This window comes from Staurois parvus, unplaced genomic scaffold, assembly GCF_062004578.1.
Source record: "Staurois parvus isolate SC_StPar_1 unplaced genomic scaffold, SC_StPar_1.0 ptg000013l, whole genome shotgun sequence".
Taxonomy (NCBI): domain Eukaryota; kingdom Metazoa; phylum Chordata; class Amphibia; order Anura; family Ranidae; genus Staurois; species Staurois parvus.
The window spans coordinates 17,148,022-17,170,976 of NW_028317809.1; the positions used below are offsets into that span (position 1 = coordinate 17,148,022).

General features: G+C 44.3%; 1 protein-coding gene across 2 annotated transcripts in view; it reads left to right on the top strand.

Moving 5' to 3' along the window:
* The first annotated feature begins 16,713 nt into the window (after positions 1 to 16,713).
* The window catches only part of ANXA3 (annexin A3), an 80,592-nt gene continuing 74,350 nt past the window's right edge, over positions 16,714 to 22,955 (top strand). The window contains exon 1 of one of the 2 annotated variants that reach the window (XM_089676226.1): positions 16,714 to 16,840. The gene's annotated coding sequence lies outside the window, so the exon portion shown is untranslated. The remainder of the gene's footprint in view (positions 16,841 to 22,955) is intronic. The other variant, XM_089676235.1, reaches the window with a different exon arrangement.

Below are 22,955 nucleotides of genomic sequence, written 5' to 3' on the forward strand. Positions count from 1 at the left end.
ATCTCTATTCACATATGTTTGTGGTGGCACATGAGCTGGATAAGTTGGTACACTTAATTTTGTGGCACGTGGTAGTTGTGGAGTGTCTCTGTTGGAAGGTGCGTCTGGTTGATCAGCTTGCTTTGACAACATGTTACCTTCTGATTGACTTGCTGGATGATTATGGGAAGAATCTCCAACTGTAGGTGGAACTGTATCATCGTGGTTCTGGGTTAAGACAAACTGTAGGGTCCTTTCAACAGGGTCTTGACAAGCAGCCAAGCTGGGACAATATGCTCCTTCTTCTTCTAAAAGGGCTTGTTCCAAGACGGATAATTCCGCTAAGGCTACTTCCTTTTCTCTATTTTTCTGAAGGATTTCTAGCTGGGCCTCTGATTCTGCTTGTATTCGTTTAGCTTCTGCCTTGAAGGCTGCTTCCTTGCATTTAGCTTCTGCTTCCTTGCATTTAGCTTCTGCCTTGAAGGCTGCTTCTCTTTCAGAACAGGTGGCTTGAACCTGGGCTACTGCAACCTTTTGGCGAGCTTTGAGTATTTGGTCGCTCAATGTTGACCTTACAGAGCAGGACCGCAATGACTTAGAAGATGATTTATGATATGAGCGGGCAGATCTATTTGATTTTCCTGAGTGTCTGGAAGAAGCAGATATACAGGATGTAGTTTCATGTAGTTGTGCTAATCTACCCTCTATCTGTGTCTTTGCTTCAATATAAGTGATATGTCTCTGCTTGTCAGTAGCAATAAAGTTCTTTAATTCTATTGAAGCTTCCTCTACATTGGAATGTGACAAAAGGGAAGAGTACTTTTCAGAAAGTCTTTTATAATTCTCAAATGCCTTCTTAACCCTTGAGAGGGCAGTGTTCAATTGCTCAGAATTGTTGCTAGTTTCATTACTGGCTGTTATACAACTTAAAGTTTTCTCCCATAATGCAGTCAGGTTACTGCATGTCTCTTCCTTACTTGCATCATAAGCCTCCCTTGCCTTCAAAGATGGATGAGGGGCTCTAACAGAACGAGCAGAATGCAGCATGGTGTCTGTTTTATCTTGATTACATGCAGGTGACTCATAAGTGGGATCTCTGTCAGACATAATGACAAGTGCTGTAGTTTTAATGTCTTGTTGGAAATCTGCAGAAATCTGTAGTTACTTTTATTTGCAAGCAGGCTGAGCTGGGGAGCTGAATGTCTATTGCAATGAGGCAGCTAGAGCAGCAGCCTGGCTCACACTGGATGCTTCACTCAGTGCACAGACAAGATTACTGTTCTTCATACAGGAGAATGGTTACTCACAGTTCTGAAGCTGCAGAGATGGCTGTGTGATGGATTCTCATTGAGATTTATTGGAAATTTACTGTTCTGTCTTGGCATCGGTTGTACAAGGCCTTGTTATGTTGGATGTGGACTCTGTAAGGTGCAAGCACACCCCAATGTTTACAACCCCAAAGATATAATTACAAAAGCAGGAGCAGGAGGTTGTGGGAAGAAAAGAGCTGCAAGAGATGATAAAGAAGCGCAAGCGATGGAGGAGGGATTACTGGAACGTGAATATGGGATAGGTAGCATTAGAAAAGCCCATTTGACGGTTAGGGATACACCCAGAGCTGTTGTTAGCGGATTCAAAATCAGATAGATGAAAAAAAGTATCTTCAGACAGAATCACTGATCACTTGCTTGACTAGTTATAGTCTAGAACAGGGGTCAGCAACCCATAGATCGCGATCTACCAGTAGATTGCAGCCAGGTGACTGGTAGATCGCAGTCTGGGTTTGCTGACCCACCATCCCAGAGCATTAAACAATGCAGAGGGACTACTTGTAAAGTTGAAGCCATAGTATGGAGAAAGAGCCGCATAAGCCGATGCCTGCTCTGTAGTGCTGGCTCTTGTGCCATGTGAAGTGATACCAATTGCACTCTTACCATGACTAGCAGTCTACAGAGTGGTGCCAGTAGCAGGAAAGAAGAGATCTTCAGGTTAGTGTGAAGAGATACACTGGGCATAATAGTATAGAGCTGCTTTAACACTGATGTGCTGCAGTTTACTCACACTGTGGGTGCAGTGCAGTGTACCTGCAGCTTTCCTGCGGGTTTGCTGCACTTAGCTATAGACTTCTGTTATATCCTGAATTCAGGTGCGCTTTCAGAATGTGTATCACACCTGCAAGATATAATAGAAGTCTTTGGCAAAGTGCACCTAACCCAGGAAAGTTGCAGATCACTGCGCTGCACCCATGATGAACCGCAGCACATCAGTGTAAAGGCAGCATTTTGGGGGGCTCAGAACAGTAAGGGTTCATTTACATTTGCAGTTTGTGGGGTGGTAAAACCCCAAAGTTAAGATGTGTTTTTACCACCCCAACTGCACCCTCTTTAGCTGCAGTGGCCAGGGGTGTACACAGGAGTTATACGTCCTTTCAAGGTTGGTGGGTGTAGCACCTGCCAAGCATGACCCATTCAAGTGAATGAGGCCCTTCTGCAAGTGCCCTTCAACCTTGTGCAGTACAGCAAAAAAGGGGTAAAAGTAGGCAATGCAGTGTTGCTTTTTCACCAGCTGCTCTAACCCATTGGACTCCAAAGAAGCATGCAGTTGCGGGGCACTTGCAGAACGGCCCTATTTATTGAATGGGTCACTGTTGGCAGGCAATAGCACCTACAAAAAACAAGAGGGGGTTTAATTCCTGCTGCAGCATGTGTACACCTACACCTTTAGCTGCTGCCTCAGCAGCTAAAGGGAGTAGGGATTGGGGACGGTAAAACCCTGACTCAACCACAGGGTTTTACCACCCCACCCCCCCAACTTTACTTATGACTGAGCCCTAAGAGTGTCACTGCCGAATGCAACCAAGGGCTCATTCACAAGTGCTCCTCTGAAAAGCGATCTATGCTTGACAGATGGTGAGGAAGCGATATGTTGCCTTGTCACAATCTGATTTAAACACATGATTGCCATGCAATGCCCTCGATTACGATACAGTATTACGTAAATTAGAGGTTTAAATCAGGTGTGAGGAGACGACACTGTGCCCGGTGATCTTTGACTTGACTGACTCTCGAGTTGTTCAAGCAGATTTCCACCTCTTTAAGGCTCCATGCACACTACCATTTTTTTAAGCTCTTAGAAGCTGTTATTAGCATTACTTTCTGCTCCTAGAAGCTAGATAGTGTTATCCTATGTGTTCATACACACTACTTTAGGCTATTAGTGTTTTTTGAGCTTCAATGTCTAGGAGCAAAAAAAAAAAAAAATTTGTTTTTGCAGAGTTTTTGGAGCGTATTTCTAAATACTCCTAAACACTGCTAAACTCTACTAAAATGCTCATAATAGCTTTTTTCTTTCTTTTTTTGGACATGTACTGTAAAAATGCTAATAAAATGCTAACGCTCTATTACCAGCGGTTTCTACTTTTTTTTTTAGCTTAAAAAATGATAGTGTGCATGGAGCCTAAGGTTGCCTACCCCTGGTCTAGAGTTTCATCAGATAAAAGACATTATTAAGAGATATCAACCTGTATTAAAGGGTGATGTTCATTTGAAGGGTGCCTTGTCACAGGGTGCACAGTTTGTAAGCAAAAGAGCGCCATTATTATGAAATATTCTATCTATGAGCATATTCTAATGGCACAAATGAAGGGATGAACTACTTGGCTTAATACCACTGGTATGTACAGGCTTGTGTGTGGGCGGGTCCAAGACACAGGACAGAGTCCCTGCCTCACTTCTTGCCATAAAACCACCAAAAGTAACGGAGCTAGTTTGTTCAGGCTTAACTCAGGCCATATTGTCAGTATACAGCCCCCTAAAAGCTCTTCTCCGTGTATAACCTTTTGCACTTGCACATATGGTGTACCTAAGACAAGGTGCAATCTGTTATTCACCATTATCACACTCTCACCATACTCTTGGTCCTCCTTGGAAATCACGCCACTCTTACTGGGGACATTCACTGCGCCACGTTCGCTGACTTAAGCACGTTTACAGGGCAGGCTCCCAATTCCCTTGTCCTCCATCATATCCCCTATCCTGACCAGGTTTTCATACAGTTATGTACACCAGGTTCCCTCTTCACGAAGTGGGTACGTGATGAGGTGTACTGCTGCATAAAAGTCATATTAGTAATCGTAATAGGTGTGTACATAATCATTCTAAAAAGAGTCTGTTAGAAGACCAAATGTCCTATTTATCTGAAAAACAGGGCATAGTGTCTGAAAGGATATGAAAGCTATTGGTGATTGTTTGTGATTAAACAACTAGTCGGCTGTGAAACAAATTACATTCTATATGTGTAACGTTACGCCCGCAGGGACCGCTTGACACTGATTGTCCCCAATGGTTGCCCTGACCTTGCAAACCTCCTGAAACATCTAACACTCTGGGTTCAAATATATTTCAACAGTATAGAATAATAATGCAAGAGACACAATTCTCGTAACATTTCTATATTAGACTTGTTCAAAAGAGTAGGCCACAAAAATAATGGGTTTAAGATATACAACCCCAGTGAATGAATAAAAGCAGAGCACTGGTAAAACAGAAATAATCAATTAGCAATGTTTAACAGAAAGCTTCAGCTATTTAATTGCAATGCCAGCAGCAAGAGGGGGAAGAAAAGGCTTGTTGACTTGTCAACTCTCTCTGGACTACTAGTGCCACAATGGGGAATGCAGAGAATTATGTAAATGTATACTCTGACATGAATAGATATAACTACGCTAATTTGTATAGCAATGGCCTTAAAAGTGAAGAGGTCCCTTTAACTACAGATTGCAACTGTGATGTTTAAAGCTTCTGATATGGTGGCATCTGTTGTCTTCTGCTAGCAATGGTGGGGTTCATAAACATTAGTGAATACTGATAATTCAATGAAGTTAAACAGATAGAACGTGGTCCTGTTCAAAGCAAAGATCTCCAGGTACTGAGATGTAAAGGTGTCTACATACATGAGCAGACGGATGCCTAACCTATTTCTGTCATCACTCTAGAGACACTTCTAGAGTGATGACAGAAATAGGTTGGGAATCCGTCCGCTCATCAATCCTATGGATAGTATGGCCTCCTAGGAACAGAGTTCTTGCCCAGGCTCTTAGCTATTTGCAGGTATGTGCAGAGCTACCACCTGATGCCCTGTCAGCGTGGCAAGCAAAGATATCTGTGTGAAGACTGGACAGTGACAGTCCCGGTGCAGAGAAGCTGATGCAATCCCAGTGTGGCGATCAGTATCACTGCTGTACTGAATTAATGTGCAGAGTCCTGCAGCAATAGACCAGCAATCTGTCTCTGGAGAACGGTAGTCCCCCTGTGTGCAGCTCTGAATCCTGTGCCAAGACAGAGCAAGTCAGTTCCTTGCTGTAGACTATATATGCTTTCCCAGCATCCTTCTCATTCGCAAGCTCTCTGGTAGTTGTAGTTCAATCAGCACTTGGGAATACAGTATGTATTGGCTATATGACTACAGGTCCCAAGATCCTCTGTTGTCAGAAGAACTGGATCCACTCTGCTAACAGGAGATGATGTAGCAGTCATAGTACTGGGCACTAGGGGCAAAAGGAATAAGCATAGTCTCATCTGTAAATGTCCCTTAATGGCATAATGATATAGCCAGCACCTGGCTACATATGTCATATCTTGAATGAATCAGTAATTGAGTGCACCTTATATAGCAATGGTAATGAAATAGCAATCGTAATGAAAATGAACCAAATAAATGGTGTGTGTATCCCACTCAGTATTTATCCATTGGGAACATTACCTTTTAATGTGCATATACACCAAATGAAAACTTACAGTTTTCAATGCATGAATATAGCAATGACTCCCCAGTATGACATCAACAAAATGTGCTCAACCACTGTACAAAGTGGCCTCTCATCGCTAGTATTGACCTAAAAATCCATATAGGTCAAATGCGCTTTGTCTGCTAAATCCCCAAATGGTGTATACTTGCTCTCTTTCCACCCTTAACGGAACACTCTAGTAGATGCTTCCTGACTGTCAGTTTAAATGAGCGAATGCTCAGGAGAGATAATAAACAGGGTCGTCCATAGTGTAGTAAAACTCACAAAATGTTTATTAAATAAAAGAATGCCACTCACATATTATAAGTGCAGTACAGGCTCACATGCATTCCACGTAAATAGAATCAATTCCTTCCAGTCTCGGCTGTGTTCTAAACAATATGTTGGAAGAACAAAAAGAGCCATATAAGGACCTGGCAGACCTCCTACAGCATTAAAATACAAACAAGTGTCTTCAGCAATAACTGGGCCCTGAATTTCTTTACACTTACGAATTGAGATTTCATCTGGTTCTCCTTGATCCTTGGTAATATACTATTATCCATTGGTGCCTTTATAGGTGACTTTACAGGTTATTACTTTAGATTTACACAGGTCTGGTGCTAGAATTACTGCCCTTGTTCCGACGTTCGCAGTGATACTTCACATGTGTGGTGCGATTGCTGTTTACACATGCGTGCATTCACCCTTGCACGTGAGCACAGGGGGCACTTAAATTTTTTTCTTAAGCTTTATATTTAATTTTTATCACTTTTAATGTTATCACAGGGAATATAAATATCCCCTGAGATAGTAATCGGCAGTGACAGGTACTCTTTACTGAGAGATCTGCAGGTCTATTAGACCCTAGATCTCTTCTCTGCCCTTCAAAGCTTTGGATCATACAAAGATTGGTATGATCTGTTGGTTTTTTTAAACCACTAAGGGTTTGTTTACATCTGACAAAAGTGGAAGAGAAGAAATGCTCATCGCTTCCAGTTTCTTTGACCATAGAGATGCCAGGAGCCTTTTCCGATCAGCTCTATGGTCATCCCGGTGATATGGTATCCCAGTGGGTTGGGAGGACCCGGGAGAAAAGCAGAAGACAGCAGAGGGGGATGTCCCTAAGATTGCTTTTACAAGAAAGCCAACCGCTGACTGACAAAAACAATACGAGGATGACACCTAAAGCATTAACCAGTGCTCAACTGGACACTGATAGAAGTCACAAGACTGCTATATACTGCTGATGAGAAAAGGTATTTAGCAGTTTATATTTACTAAAATACTTGTATTTCCTCGTTCTGTGTAGTGTGGTCATGGGTTTAGTAACACTTTAACCTTTTTATTTTCAACCCACAGGGGAAAAAAATCTTCTATGTGATGATATTTTTGGTGGCAGGTTCTTTTTAATGAGACATCTGGAGTCTTTTAGTCTTACCTGTCCTCCATTGAATCGAATAAAGTGCAGATCACACTGCATTAGATTCTTCCCCAGCCATGCAGGTCTAGGAAAGAGACACAGGGACCCAGAAGTGATGTTCAACACGTTGCTTCTCCTCCCCACAAAAAAGGGGAGGAGAGTAGACACACGCTCTCTACCCTCTACCCAGATGCACCTGCCATGCTGGTCGGCTTGTCGGATATACACACACTGTGATATACCCCCCTTCTGTTGCTGTTAGGTTCGTATGGCATACAGACCTGGCAGTAAAAGGGTTATAGTAAAACTAAAAGCAACATTTTTTTTTTTTTAATTTGGCTAGATCAGTGTTTCTCAACCTTTTTTCGGTCAACCTCTAAAATTATGAACAGTCCTGAGGCACCCTCTAAAATAATGAACAGTCTTGAGGCATGCTATTCTAAAATGTAAAAACACTATTCTAACAATCTTGTATAACGCAGCAACATCCACAGACGTAAGACACCCAACATTAGAGGCTATTTATTCTTCCAAAGCAAATACACTTTTGCACACTGGTACGAAGTAATATTCCAGTGTTTCTCTTCTCCGTCACTCAGCTAATGTGACCCCCAGCACTGACAGAGAGGGGCAGGGGATGGGCAAACAAGGATGCTGTGCAGGCTACTGACATTATCATTATGAACTGATTATGTCATTGTTTGTTAGGACAGCAGTGGCTAGAAGGTCGTAAAGGCGCACAATGAAAACCTATGGCTTTCTGTAATTAAAAGTAGACTTGTTCCTCCTGCTGGCTTATATACAAATTCTGAGAAATGTTTAGATATTTTTCCAAGGCACCCCTGAAGGAACCTTGGAGCACCCTGGTTGAAAAAGGGTGGGAGAGTACAGGAGGGTTAGAATCCCGTGTCAGTTTTTTGTCCTTTTTCCCTTTCATTTCCTGTCACATAGCCAAAACTGGAAGAGACAGAAAATCCCTCCAAAGTGAGAGAATGCCTGGTTGTCACCAGGACTAGTGCCCCCTTTGAAAGCTTTCCCCTATAGTACTGTTCTGAGGACAACTCAAAATTTGGCATTTTCTTTTACTTTTATTACTTTTAAACAGGACAAGTAGAGGCTAAGGCTCTATGCACACTAGCATTTTTTTAAGCTCCTAGAAGCTATTAGCATATTTTTTTCTGCTCCTAGAAGCTAAATAGTGTTATCCCACGTGTTCATGCACACTACTTAAAGCAGAGTTCCAGTCATTTTTGTGTTAATTACAGCTTACCAGCCAAAGGATTTACCCTCCTTCCTGATCAGGCCATTTTTTGTGATACGGCGCTGAGTTACTTTAACCTCTTCACGCCGGCCGAACGCAAATGTGAAGCCTCCCGGCCGCACATTTGCATTCTATTAAAAAAAGAACATACAGGTGAAACTCGAAAAAATAGAATATCGTGCAAAAGTTCATTTCTTTCAGTAATGCAACATAAAAGGTGAAACTAATATATAACATAGACTCATTACATGCAAAGCAAGATAGTTCAAGCCGTGATTTGTCATAATTGTGATGATTATGGCTTACAGCTCATGAAAACCCCAAATCCACAATCTCAGAAAATTAGAATATTACATGCAATCAATAAAACAAGGATTGTACAAAGAACAATATCGGACCTCTGAAAAGTATAAGCATGCATATGTACTCAGTACTTGGTTTGGGCCCCTTTTGCAGCAATTACTGCCTCAATGCGGCATGGCATGGAAGCTATCAGCCTGTGGCACTGCTAAGGTGTTATGGAAGACCAGGATGCTTCAACAGCGGCCTTCAGCTCTTCTGCATTGTTCAGTCTCATGTCTCTCATCTTTCTCTTGGCAATGCCCCATAGATTCTCTATGGGGTTCAGGTCAGGCGAGTTTGCTGGCCAATCAAGCACAGTAATCCCACGGTCACTTAACCAGGTTTTGGTGCTTTTGGCAGTGTGGGCAGGTGCCAAGTCCTGCTGGAAAATGAAGTTAGCATCCCCATAAAGCTCATCTGCGGAAGTAAGCATGAAGTTTTCCAAAATATCCTGGTAGATGGCTGCGTTGACCCTGGACTTAATGAAGCACAGTCGACAAACACCAAAAGATGACTTGGCTCCCCAAGTCAACACAGACTGTGGAAACTTCACACTGGACTTCAAGCATCTTGCAGTGTGTGCCTCTCCATTCTTCCTCCATACTCTGGGTCCTTGGTTTCCAAATGAGATGCAAAAGTTGCTCTCATCAGAAAAGAGGAGTTTGGACCACTGAGCAACAGACCAGGTCTGTTTTTCTTTAGCCCAGGTAAGACGCTTCTGACGTTGGTTTGTTGTTCAGGAGCGGCTTGAAAAGAGGAATACGACATTTGAAGCCCATGTCCAGGATCTGTCTGTGTGTGGTGGCTCTTGATGCACTGACTCCAGCCTCAATCCACTCCTTGTGAAAGTCCCCAACACTTTTGAATGGCATTTTCCTGACAATCCTCTCCAGACTGCGGTCATCCCTGCTGCTTGTGCACCTTTTTCTTCCACACTTTTCCTTTCCACATAACTTTCTATTAATGTGCTTTGATACAGCACTTTGGGAATATCCAACTTCTTTTGCAATTACCTTTTGAGGCTTTCCCTTCTTATGGAGGGTGTCAATGATGGTTTTCTGCACAGCTGTCAGGTCAGCAGTCTTTCCCATGATTGTGATTCCTACTGAACCAGACTGAGAGACCATTTAAAGGCTCAGGAACCCTTTGCAGGTGTTATGGCTTAATTAGCTGATTAGAGTGGGACACTTTAAGCCGAGAATATTGCACCTTTTCACAATATTTTAATTTTCATAATCATCACAATTATGACAAATCACGGCTTGAACTATCTTGCTTTGCATGTACTGAGTCTATCTCATATATTAGTTTCACCTTTTAAGTTGCATTACTGAAATAAATGAACTTTTGCACGATATTCTAATTTTTTGAGTTTCACCTGTGTGTGCTGAGAGCGCGTGCCCTGAGCCCTCCCAGCACACGTCCGGTACTCACGGAAAGGTCCCGATCTCCCCTTTCGATCGGGACCTTTCCCAATCATGTGACTGCGTTTTTCCAGCAGAAAAAAAAAACGCTAAATGCTACTTGTAACGGAAGCATAGGCAGGACAGAGCACACGGAGAAGATGGGGAACACACAAAACTTTATTGAAGCAACAAAATGACAGACACTCAATGGGGAAATGGCAGGGAGGGGGATGTGTGCGCAAACCAGGGACGATTCCAGGCACGGGGGGTCTTCAGCAACAGGCAGGCAATCTCCCCCCTAGGCTTGGGGCCTCAGCTGAGCTCCCTCCGTGACTGGACAGCGGATTAAAGACTCGGGCAACAGGCGGCAATCTACCCCTGGGCAGGGGTCTCGGGCAACAGGTGGCAACCTACCACTGGGCAGGGGCCTCGGGCAACAGGCGGCAACCTACCACTGGGCAGGGGCCTCGGTCAACAGGCGGCAACCTACCACTGGGCAGGGGCCTTGGGCAACAGGCGGCAACCTACCACTGGGCAGGGGCCTCGGGAAACAGGCGGCAACCTACCCCTTAGGCAGGGGTCTCGGGGACTCAACGGGACTCTAGCTGTGAAGTCTGGCCTCAGCACCGCTCCCACCCAGCGGGGACAGTTCAGAACACGGGTGGTCGGTGCACACAGCGGGAGAGTTCAGAACACAGGTGGTCGGTGCACACAGCGGGGGCAGTTCAGAACACGGGTGGGCGGTGCACACAGCGGGGACAGTTCAGAACACGGGTGGTCGGCGCACACAGCAGGCACAGTTCAGGACACAGGTGGTCAAGTGCACACAACAGGGACAGTTCAGGACACGGGTGGTCGGTGCACACAGCGGGGACAGTTCAGAACACGGGTGGTCGGTGCACACAGCGGGCAGCGGGGACAGTTCAGGACACAGGTGGTCAGAGCACACAACAGGGACAGTTCAGGACACGGTTGGTCGGTGCACACAGCGGGGACAGTTCAGAACACGGGTGGTCGGTGCACACAGCGGGCAGCGGGGACAGTTCAGGACACAGGTGGTCAGTGCACACAACAGGGACAGTTCAGGACACGGGTGGTCGGTGCACACAGCGGGGACAGTTCAGGACACTCACGGTAAGCAGCTTGCAGACCCTCAGCGGCAGGCGGCTCCAGACAGGGACGACCAGCGGTCAGCGTTCCAGGGACAACCAGCGATCAGCAGACAGCAGCAGCTCCCAGGGCATTCAGCAGCAGACAGCTTCCAGGGACATGCAACTACGGACAGTGTGCAGGGTCCCTCAGCAGCAGCTCCCAGGGCACTCAGCAGCAGACAGCTTCCAGGGACACGCAGCCACGGACAGTGTGCAGGGTCCCTCAACAGCAGCTCCCAGGGCACTCAGCAGCAGACAGCCTCCAGGGACACGCAGCCACAGACAGTGTGCAGGGTCCCTCAGCAGCAGCTCCCAGGGCACTCAGCAGCAGACAGGGTGCAAGGGTGCCCAGTAGACAGGCTTACAGACTGGCAGGGTCTCAGCTGTGGGGTCTGACCTTTGAGGAGAAGGCTCATGCAGAGCTGTGGAGACTCCCAACCCTGGGGTATTGCAGAGGGCTACAGTCCTGACCTTTTGGGGGTCTGCAGAGTGTGCAGGGGGGATGGCTGGGGAGGCTCGGTCCCGTTCACCCGAGCCTCCCAACATCTTTCTGGGAGCAAGATGATTCCAGCAGCATGGACAGGAACAGGGAGAGGAGGGCTGCTTCCTGTGCGGGTCTTTTGAAGACCAAGTGGAACGTGGCTAGGTTTCCTCGGCAACGACCGGCCCAGCCCTGTCCATGGAAGCCCCACAGACATCTGAATGTGCAAGGGGGAAGGGAGGGGTGGAAGGATATGGCGGGGGATGGAAGAGGCACTGGCAGTCCGTGACACTACTATAATGCTTCTAACAGCTTTTTTTGTCCTCTACAATGCTCCTAAACGTTTCCGGATGTTACTAAAAAAACGCTATTACCAGTGTTTTTTTATCCAGCATTTGTTTTAGCTTAAAAAACACCTGCTAGTGTGCCTAAGGCTCCATGTACACAGGACACTTCAGAATGATGGAAACTGACTGGTGGAAAACATGGGTTAAAAAATGTCTGTTTAGCCGTGTTTGCATAACGCATTTATGCGCGTTTGGAAGCGCTTTTTAAAGATAAGCACAGGAGAACCACCCAAATGCCCTGAATGCACTGAAAAGTGGTAAATTATTAACTATTTCAGACTGTTTTAGAGAAATACAGAGAGTAGAAGCAGAAACAGCAGTATGTGTTGAGATTAGTTTAGGTGTGAGTTGCTCATTAACATTTCTTTGGTTTCCAAGGGTGGGAAGTTGTCTGCTGGAGTCATTAGGGTCACCTGGCAGGAGGTCTTCATGAGGAATTTGAGGTGTGAATGGTCATTAACATATCTTTTGTTTCCAAGGGTGGGAGAGGTCTGAGGTGTGAATTGGTCATTACTGTGTGACAAGCTTGGTAGGGATATTCCCTGTTTTGTCCATTTGAGTACCTGAGTACCTTGAAAATGCTTTGCATGCATTTTTCATGATGAAAAAAGGCTCTGGACAGCATCGGGAACTGGAACAGTTAAAAAAAAATTAAACCGCTTATAAACATGATTTGCTGCGTTTACAAGCGTTTTGCTTTTGAAACACAGATAAAATCAACTGCTGAACGCAAGTTTCCTGCGTTCAAAAAAACAACTGTAAACTCAAATGCCTGTAAATGCAGATGTGTACATGGACACATAGGAAAACATTAGGGAGAGTTCAGGGCGTGCTTGAAAAAAAAACGCTGAACAGCTCCTGAACGTAAGTGCAGTGTACATGAGCCCTAATGCAGGCCATAGACGGGTCGAAAACTGGCCATTTTTTTATAATTATATCGTAAAGCGCTGAGCAAACTGTTGGCGCTATATAAATCCTGTATAATAATAAAAAAAACGAAAAATCGGTCGTTCGATCGGCTGACGTTACCACCAACAGTAAGGAGGAAAAAAAAAAACGGCTGATTTTCGTTCCGTCTACGGCCAGCATTTAACTTGTTGCCGACCGCAGATAGCCGAATGATGGCTGCACTGCGGCCGGCCAGTTCTGGGTGGACGTCATATGATGTCCCCCCAGAACGCGCTCTCCTGCGCGCCCCCTGCGATCTCCGTGATCGCTGTGTCCTACGGACATTGGTAAAAGACCAATCACAGCGGCCTTTTACCACCTGATCAGCGGTGTCCAATGACACGCTGATCAGAGGGAAATGCAAGTGCCGGTTCTCGGCTGCACTTTCCTCACGCTGTCAGATCGTGAGGAAAGTACTGCCGAGAACCGGCAGTTGTCAGAGCGGGGATCGGCACCGATCATCAGGGCACTGATGATCAGTGCCCTGATGATCTGTGCCCAGCAGTGCCACCCGCAAGTTCCGCCCACCTGTGCCCTGCAGTGCGCCCACTAGCTCCGCCCACCTGTGCCCAGCAGTGCACCCACCTGCGCCCAGCAGTGCACCCACCTGTGCCACTCTGCAATTTCACACACCTGTGCCCAGAAGTGCCACCTACCTGTGCCCAGCAGTGCCACCCACCTGTGCCCACCAGTGCCACCCACCTGTGCCCACCCACCAGTGCAGCCCAGCAGTGCTGCCAGTCAGTGCCCAGCGGTTGTGCCAGTCAGTGCCGCCAGTCAGTGCCCAGCAGTGATGCCAGTCAGTGCCGTCTATCAGTACCCGTCATCAGTGTCACCTATCAGTGCCGCCTATCAGTGCTGCATATTAGTGCCGCCTATCCGTGACACCTCATTAGTGCTGCCTATCAGTGCCGCCTATCCGTGCCACCTCATTAGTACTGCCTATCAGTGCCCTTTAGTGCTGCCTATCAGTGCCCATCAGTGCTGCCTCATCAACGCACATCAGTGAAGGAGAAAAATTACCTGTTTGAAAAATTTTATAATAGAAACAAAGAAACTTTTTTTTTTTTTTTTAATTTTTGGCAATTTTTTATTTATAGCGCAAAAAGTAAAGCGCCCAGTGGCGATTAAATACCACCAAAAGAAAGCTCTATTTGTGAGAAAAAATGATCAAAATTTCATATGGGTACAATGTTGCATGACCGTGCAATTGTCAATCAAAGTGCGGCAGCGCTGAAAGCTGAAAATTGGCCTGGTAAATAAGGGGGTATAAGTGCCTGGCAGGCAAGTGGTTAATTACTTCTGTCCCTTGCAGAGAGCTCCGCTATTATATTTTATATTAAAAAGTATTGCGCTTGCAACAATGTATCCATGATGGTTTTATTCGGATACAAATAGATACATTGTTGCAAGCGCAATACTTTTTCATATAAAATATAATAGCGGACTGGAATTCTTCTTTTTCTTTCAGGTCACGGCTCATTTGCAGATTTTTTTATCGGTAAAACGATCGGCCGATTTGACCATCATTGCCGGGAAAATCGGCCGAATTTTTTCCAACTTTACCGATAAAAAAATGTGCCAAAACCCCGAAAAGCGGCCAACCAATTAGCCAATAACGGTGTGAAAATCGGCAGATTTTTTTTCGGCCGAAAAATCGGCTGATTTTCGACCCGTCAATGGCTTGCATAAGGCTCCATGTACATAAACCTACCCTGACTGCTGGACGAGTGAAAACACAAATTGCATTGCCACAATTTGCAGTTCCCCGTGGTCGACGATTAACCATTAGCCGCCCGGCCAATGGCCGTTTGGCGGCTTCAGATGTGTATCTGCATTCCGGGTGCACGCCATTTGGCGTGCTCCCGCACATGCGCCGTTTGTGCTAGTGCAGAGCGGCGCAGCAGCGCGATCTGTCATCGGCCGTGCACCTCGGACACGGCCGATGACAGATCCGAGTACCGGCTCCCGTTGCTGGTACCATGTGACCTGCTGTGACCAATCACAGCAGGTCACATGACAGTTGTATACAATGGATGGCTTCATTCATGATGCCATCCATTGTATACTAGTGCCTAGCTGTGAATGGTCACAGCTAATCACATGCACATGTCATGTGATTAGCTGTGACCAAATCACAGCTAAGCACAAAAAAAAAAAAAGCTGAATGAATCGATTTCATTCAGATAAATGCTTGCTTATAGCAAAGTAATTCTTTGCTATAAGCAAATTGTGTAAAAAAAAAAATACTGATCACTTCCCCAAAGTAGTACAATGTTACTATGGTAACATTGTACTATTTTGGTCATAGTAAAATATGAAAAAAAAATCTTAAAAATTAAATATAATAAAAAAATAAAAAAAAATTAAAAAAAATATATATTTTTTTTTTCATACTGTCACCAGTCAGTGTCCCTGTTCACCGCCATGCCAGTTATAGGATGACGCTGTACTGCACTGGTGACAGTATGTAAAAAAAAAAATAGTGAATATAATTTTTTTCATTTTTTCATTTTCCGAAAAATTATGACAAAAAAATACAACTTCAAAAAACTCGCCATGCCTCTTATGAAGTACGTCGGACTGTCTACTCTGCAAAAAGGGGTCATTTGGGGGATATCTGTACTATTCTGACATTCTTGGACCTCAAGAAATTAGATTGGCCGTCAGTACTTCAGGATTGATCAATTTTCAGATCTATACCATAGTTTGTGAACTCTATAACTTTCCTAAAAACTAAAAAATACATCCTAATTTGGGTTATTTTCACCAAAGACATGTAGCAGAATACATCTCGGCCTAAATTTATGAAGAACAATTATTTATTTGTAAACTTTTATAACAGAAACAAAGAAAAATTTGTTTTTTTTTTTAAATTTTTGGTCTTTTTTTGTTAATTTAGCAAAAAATAAAAACCCCAGTGGTGATTAAATACCACCAAAAGAAATCTCTAGTTGTGTGAAGAAAATGATAAAATTTTAGTTTGGGTACAGTGTTGTATGACCGCGCAATTGTCATTCAAAGTGTGAGAGCGCTGAAACGTGAAAAATGGCCTGGGCAGGAAGGTGTAAAATTGCACGGTATTGAAACGGTTAAAATATTACACGATTCTTCCATGTTCAGGAGAGGGAGGTTTAACCTCACCTAAACGCGGCAGCTCCTAAACTCTGGTAAAAGTCTGTCTGTATATGGACACGTAGGCTTTTATGGAGTTCAGTTTAGAAGCTTTGGCAAAAAAATGCCAAAAGCTCCTAAACTCGAGTTTAGCAGCTGCTCGTGTACATGAAGCAAAATGCGGACAGAGATAGCAATAAAAGAAAAACCTGACAAGGGGTCTAGTCCCTCTTCACTCTCTCCAAAACACACAAAAAAAAGGTGTGCCTTTAGTTATAATTGAAGTTAGTTTATAATGTCACCTGTATTACCTAATGTGAAGGTACTCTTGTGTGAGGAGAATGGCGCCCTTTTTGCTCTCAGTGCTCTGTGTGGAGTGAGTCCAATCAATGTGTGCACAGCCAGCCTGTGTGAGGTAAGAGACTTCCTGACGTGCAGTGCGCATATGCCGGGGAGAGGAGACAGGAGGAGCGCTGACTGGACCTCTGCCACTCATCACCATCCTCCCTCCTATGACTGAGGCCGGCTAGGGTGCGGCTTGTTCACTTTGCTCAGTCTGAGCCCAGAGGGGAGAGCAGTGCAGTGACTGGAGCGCACAGGTCGGTGAGTAGTACATGGAGAGTCAGGGAAGTGTGCTGTGCTGCTTCTATCTGCAGGGGTAATCATTGTCAGCTTGGTCTGCTGGCTCTCATTGTACTGTCCTGTGCACCCTCCTCAGCAGCAGCTCTTGTATCCCCCTATGAAGGCTCACTCCCTGTACTGTGGTAGTTTTCCTTGTATAAGTGGACTGATTTATTTAATGGCTTACCCTTGATAGTGTGTTCCCTATCTGCTGCATGCAATACTTTGTGCTTTCAGTAAAGTCAGCGTTCTCCTAAGGCTTGGTTCACACTGCTGCGACCTGCAGTGCGATGTTCCCAGGCGACTGGAGTACTACTTTGAAGCAACTTTCAGAGAATGCCTGGGTAAGCTTCCTGTAATGTCGGATCCAAGTCACCTCAATATAGATGAGGATCTGACTTGGAGGTGACTCTATTAAAGTCTATGGGCACAAGTCTGATAGAAATCGCCTTGCGTAGTACAGAAACATTTTCTAAAGTCGGAGCGACTTCAGTTTTGCTAATTAAGACAGCTCTCGTTGACTAACATGGGATTTCACATGCCATGCGACTTGGGGGTTCACAAGTCGGATCCCAAGTCGTGACAGTGTAAACAGAGCCTAATGCAGGCCATAGATGGGTCGAAAATTGACCGATTTTTCAGGCGAAAAAAAAAAAAATCAGCAGATTTTTTTTTTTTTCTGCACCATTAGTGGGTTAATTGGTCGGCCGTTTTTTGGGATTTTGGCACTTTTTTTTTTATCGGTGAAGTTGGGAAAAAATCGGCCCTTTTTTTTTTTTTTTTTTTTTTTTCCCGGCAATGATGGGCAAATCGGCCAGTCTTTTTACCGATAAAAAATCTGCACATGAGCCGTAACCTGCAAAAAGAAGAAAAAGAATAAGAATTCCAGTCCGCTATTATTATATTTGACATGAAAAAGTATTGCAGTTGCAACAATGTATCTATTTGTATCCGAATAAACACATCTGTATCCGAAATGGATACAAATAGATATGTTGTTGCAACCGCAATACTTTTTCGTGTCAAATATAATAGCGGAGCTCTCTGCAGGGACAGAAGTAATTAAATGCCGGCCGTAGACAAGACGAAAATTGGCCATTTCTTTTTTTTTTTTTTTTTGGGGGGGGGGGGTTTGTTTTTGTTTTTTTTCTTTTTAAACAGCCGGTTTTCGACCCATCTATGGCCTGCATTGGTCTTGGTTCACACTACTGCGACCTGAAAGTGCGACTTTTCCAGAGGACCTGAGTACTACTCTGAAGCAACTTTCAGGGAGTGCCTCGATAATCTTCCTGAAATGTCAGATCCAAATCACATCAATATAGATGTGGATCTGACTTTGAGGTGACTTCTATTAAAGCCTATGGGCACAAGTCGTATAGAAGTTGCCTTGAAGTAGTACAGGAACCTTTTCTAAAGTAGGAGTGAGTTCAGCAGTGCTAAGACAGCTTTCATTGACTAACATGGGATTTCACGTGTCATGTGATTTGGGGTCTCACAAGTCAGATCCCAAGTCACGACGGTGTGAACCGAGCCTTAGTCTTGGTTCACACTACTGCAACCTGAAAGTGTGACTTTTCCAGAGGGCTTGAGTACTACTCTGAAGCGACTTTCAGAGAATACCTGGGTAACCTTCCTGTAATGTCAGATCCAAATCACCTCAATCTAGATGAGGATGCAACTTCCATTAAAGTCTGTGGGCACATATCAAATAGAAGTCGCCTTGCGTAGTACAGGAAACTTTTCTAAAGTCGGAGCGACTTCAGTAGTGCTAAGACAGCTCTCATTGACTAACATGGGATTTCACATGTCATGCGACTTGGGGGCTCACAAGTTAGATCCCAAGTCGCAACAGTGTGAAACGAGCCTTAGGGTCACCATACATCATACAATCTTTGTACAATCAACTTTAGATTTACCAGAACTGTATAATATGAGGGCCTACCTAATCTACCCAATCAGTGTCTATCTAGTCTGGCAGGGCCTTGCACTACACAGTTGTGTGTGGATCTAACCATGGATAGAACTGAACGTTTCATGTTTGATTTGGTAAAACGCCCGGATTGAATCGAGACAAAAATGGCATGGGTGAGCAATAGAGAAGGATGGTTTTAATTGATCCAAATCAATCCGTTTTGGTAGGAAAGAATCATATAGCGTTTTCTCACAGCCCATGGGACGTGTTGGTTTACATGTAGATCAGTTATAAGTGATTCACATAAACACCATGGATTGATCTAGTATATGTGTGTGTGTATATATATATATATATATTTTTTTTTTTCCCACCGCAACTGATCATCTTGGATTAATGCAGGCCATAGACGGGTCGTTTAGCGGCCGAATTTTTGTCCGCACGAAAAATCGGCCGATATTCACGCCATTAGTGGGGCCAGCCCGTCGGCTGTTTTTCCCGGATCTTCACATTTATTTTTATTGGTCATGCTGGAAAATCCACGAAAAATGGCCATTTTTCATGGACATTGGTGGCAGCAACGGCACCGACTTATTTTTCGTTTATCAGCGGTCAATGGCCTGCATATCCATCACTCTTTGTTGCTGACTTCTCGACTATGCCATTTTTGTCCTGCTTAATCATTTACATTATTTTATCAAATTGGACATCAATTGTTGAGGAATGTGTAGTCACGTAAAGGGCTTGTTCATAGGTGTGACAGGGGCCACCACTCCTCTGAAAAGCGATCCACACTCTGTCGTTTGATAATCTGGGACATTTCACCTCCTCACCATCTGATTTAGTGTTAGTTCACTTATATGCGGATTGGATGCGATTTGAACCACATCCAATCCGCATTACATGTAAAATAACATTGCTTCCTATGGTGCCTGTTCTCATATGTCCGGTGCACTGGAAGTGTGGAGTGTAAAAGAGTCATGTCTGATTTCTGAACAGTCTGGTTCAGGTGCAGATTACAGGTTATTGACCTCTATGGGAATCGTTTCTAAACCGCATATGCAGTGGCATCCCTAGACGGGTGGGAGAGGGGGTGCGCGCGCCGTGCCGGGTGACATCGGACCCTCTCCACGAAGAGGAAAGTTTTAAAGCAAGCCGACGATCCCCGCAAGATGGATCGGATCTGCGGATTGAGCATAATGGATCGGAGTCCTATCCATTATGCTCTCCGATCCATCTTGTGGAGATCGTCATCTTGCAACCTATACGGGGTTAACTGATCTGGGTAAGGCTGTGCAAGATCCAGGACTTGTCCTTAACCAGGAAATGAGGCCAGGATAGCAGGAACCGCCTCCATCTGACATCACTTCTTGAGCATGTGCAGACCAGACCGGTGTTGAAAGATCAGTTAACCCCATATAGGTTGCAAGCCGATGATCCCCGCAAGATGGATCGGATCTGCAGATTGGGGAGCATAATGGATCAGACACAGATCCGATCCATCCTGCGGGGATCGTCGGAGGGGTGACACCATGTGTTAGTGCACCGGGTGACACCAACCCTAGGGACGCCCCTGCGCATATGTGTGAACAAGATAAAAATCCTGAGCTGAACCTGATGTAAACCTGACCTGAACCGCTGAAAAACTGCTGTATCAATTAGCTGTGAAACCTGAGCTTCAATCTGCACTGCACATGTGTGAATCGGCTCTTACACTTTAATTTCCATACTACCAAACCACAAATAATTGCATTGCATGCGATAGTAATGCAGTTGTGGCATGGCCCCACTGAATTGTATTAGTTTTGTTGAGTATCAGCACTGCCCACCAATAGAGACATGCTATTTAAATTCTGCCATGGATTGTACAGCTGTGAGCGGCTGTATGTTAGTGTTCAGGCAAGCATTCGAGGGGCAGTAAAACCACGGCTCAACCACCATGCTTTTTGCGTTTTCATTTTTTCACGTTTTTCATGCGTTTTTTTTTTTTTGGCCCAACTTGCTGCTGGGCAGAATAAAAACGCATCAAGATGCACTACATGCGTTTTCTGCACTGTCTCTGACGTCTATTGAACCAAAAATGCAATGATTTGCATTTAAAAGATTCCCTGACTCTTTCCAAAAATGCAGCATCTCAAAAAAGCATAGATGTGAACCATTGGAAACCATGTTAAATGGGCTGTAATACGTTTCTGCAAAAAGCGCTAAAAAACACATTGGTGTGAACCAGGCCTAAGACCCATAGGGCTGCAGCTCACCCTCTTTTTCCCCACACACTCGCTCCTCATTGGCTCACTGTCTGTGATTAACAGCCGTGGAAACCAATGGCTCCTGCTGTTGTGTCTCAGCCAATGAGGAGAGGGAGTCGTGGGACAGATGATGCTCTCATGCACATCGCTGGATTGAGAGGTGGCTCAGGTAAGTATTAGGGGGGCTGTGGGGGGAGCAGCACACAGAAGGTTTCATTACCTTCATGCATAGAATGCATGGAGGTAAAAAACCTGCAGCCTTTACAACCTCTTTAAGGGGGGCAGTCAGAGGGCGGTAAAAAAGCAGCTCAAATGCAATTTTTTTTTTCTTTTAATGACCCCCCCCCCCCCCTTTCCTCCTGACTGCAAGTGTAAGTGACCCCTGTAGTGTGAATGGGGCATGTAGAAAACAATTGTGCTTTGGCGTTGAGCCTGCTTTGCATATATCATTTTCATGTGACCACAAAGATAATATAGGAAAAATGCTTCTACCTCTGTTCCAGTCTACTGCCTGATCCCATTTTTAGATTGGAAGCATATGAAAGTTGGCCATTCACTGGAATATACAATTGTTTTTCTATGGTAATTCCCAGGACGGAGCTTACACCTCCAGGCTCCATGCATTTGACCCACACTCCACTATGTTTCTTGCCATCATTTCTATGGAACGCTACAACATTGCACTAGACTGTATTGCATGTATTCTTTTAAAGATGAAATTCTGCTTTAACCCTTTTGCTGCCAGTCATTTTTTTTAACTTTTTTTTTTTTTTTTTTTTGCACTCCAGTTAAAATGCACACTTAAGATTCCTTCAAAACCTCCAAGACCAATTTTCTGAAAGCAGAAAATGGTGGCAGTTGCATATTATTATTTTTTCTAATGTGATGTTTGCACAACCACACATGTGACATTCAGTGCCCATATTTTTTTTTTTTAACAAATGTAGTGCCCATATCTTTAGTGAAAAAATACACTCAAATTAATTTTAGTGCACACAATGGCAATATTATATCTTTTTACTGGTGAAAATGTAAAAGATGAGGTTGCATGGTCATTAGACTTGAACTATGTAAAAAAAACGTTGGTACCCAAAATAGTCCATAGGTGACACTTTTAAAGCATTTATTTAACAGCTCAATCATATTTATACAGGAGCACACCCAACATTTGCATTCTTGGGGGCATTTAAAATTATTTTATGTTTCTTTTATCTTCTTAAACTTTAATTTTTTAAACTTTTTTTTTTTTTTTAAGTCTTTATTCAAGGAAAAGCAAAGCTGACAAACGGAGACACAGAAAAGAACAGCTAAAGTGTAGCTGGGGAATGTATGTGCACCAAATAAACATGAGCAATGAATACAGTGTTATAAAATTCAGTGACCATCCCTCCTCCCCCCACACCGGTCGCAGCCACAAAATTATAGGATAGAAGATTGTGTGGTAACAAAGAATAAAGTGCTCAACCAAATAGTACATATACTTCTGTGGCCTGCCACCAGCTGTAGTTTCCGATATGGTTTCAGATGCTTACTCAGTTTTGCAAATTGGGGTAAGGAGAGAGGGTCTATGAACAGAAAGGGGGAGGGGAACCCAAATCCTATAAAGATGGGAAGGGCTAGAGAGAATATATTGAGGACCAGGGAAACAAGGATGAGCAGGAGGCCTAAGACATCCCTTTGAAGTACTAAATGGTAAATCCTCAAGATGTAGCCAGTCATGATGAGCCATGGGGTTGATGGGTGACCGAGCCATATCAGAGGGATGCTACAACTCCTACTAGGCAGATGAGCAAGAGAACATAGACCATGGACAACATCCCGGTATAACCACTCAAAGTCCTCAACATACTGGTACGTCACTGGAGGCCGATATGGATAATTTAGCTTTATTGCTGTCACTATTTGACCCCTGGTGTCACCTCTCCACTCTTGAAGT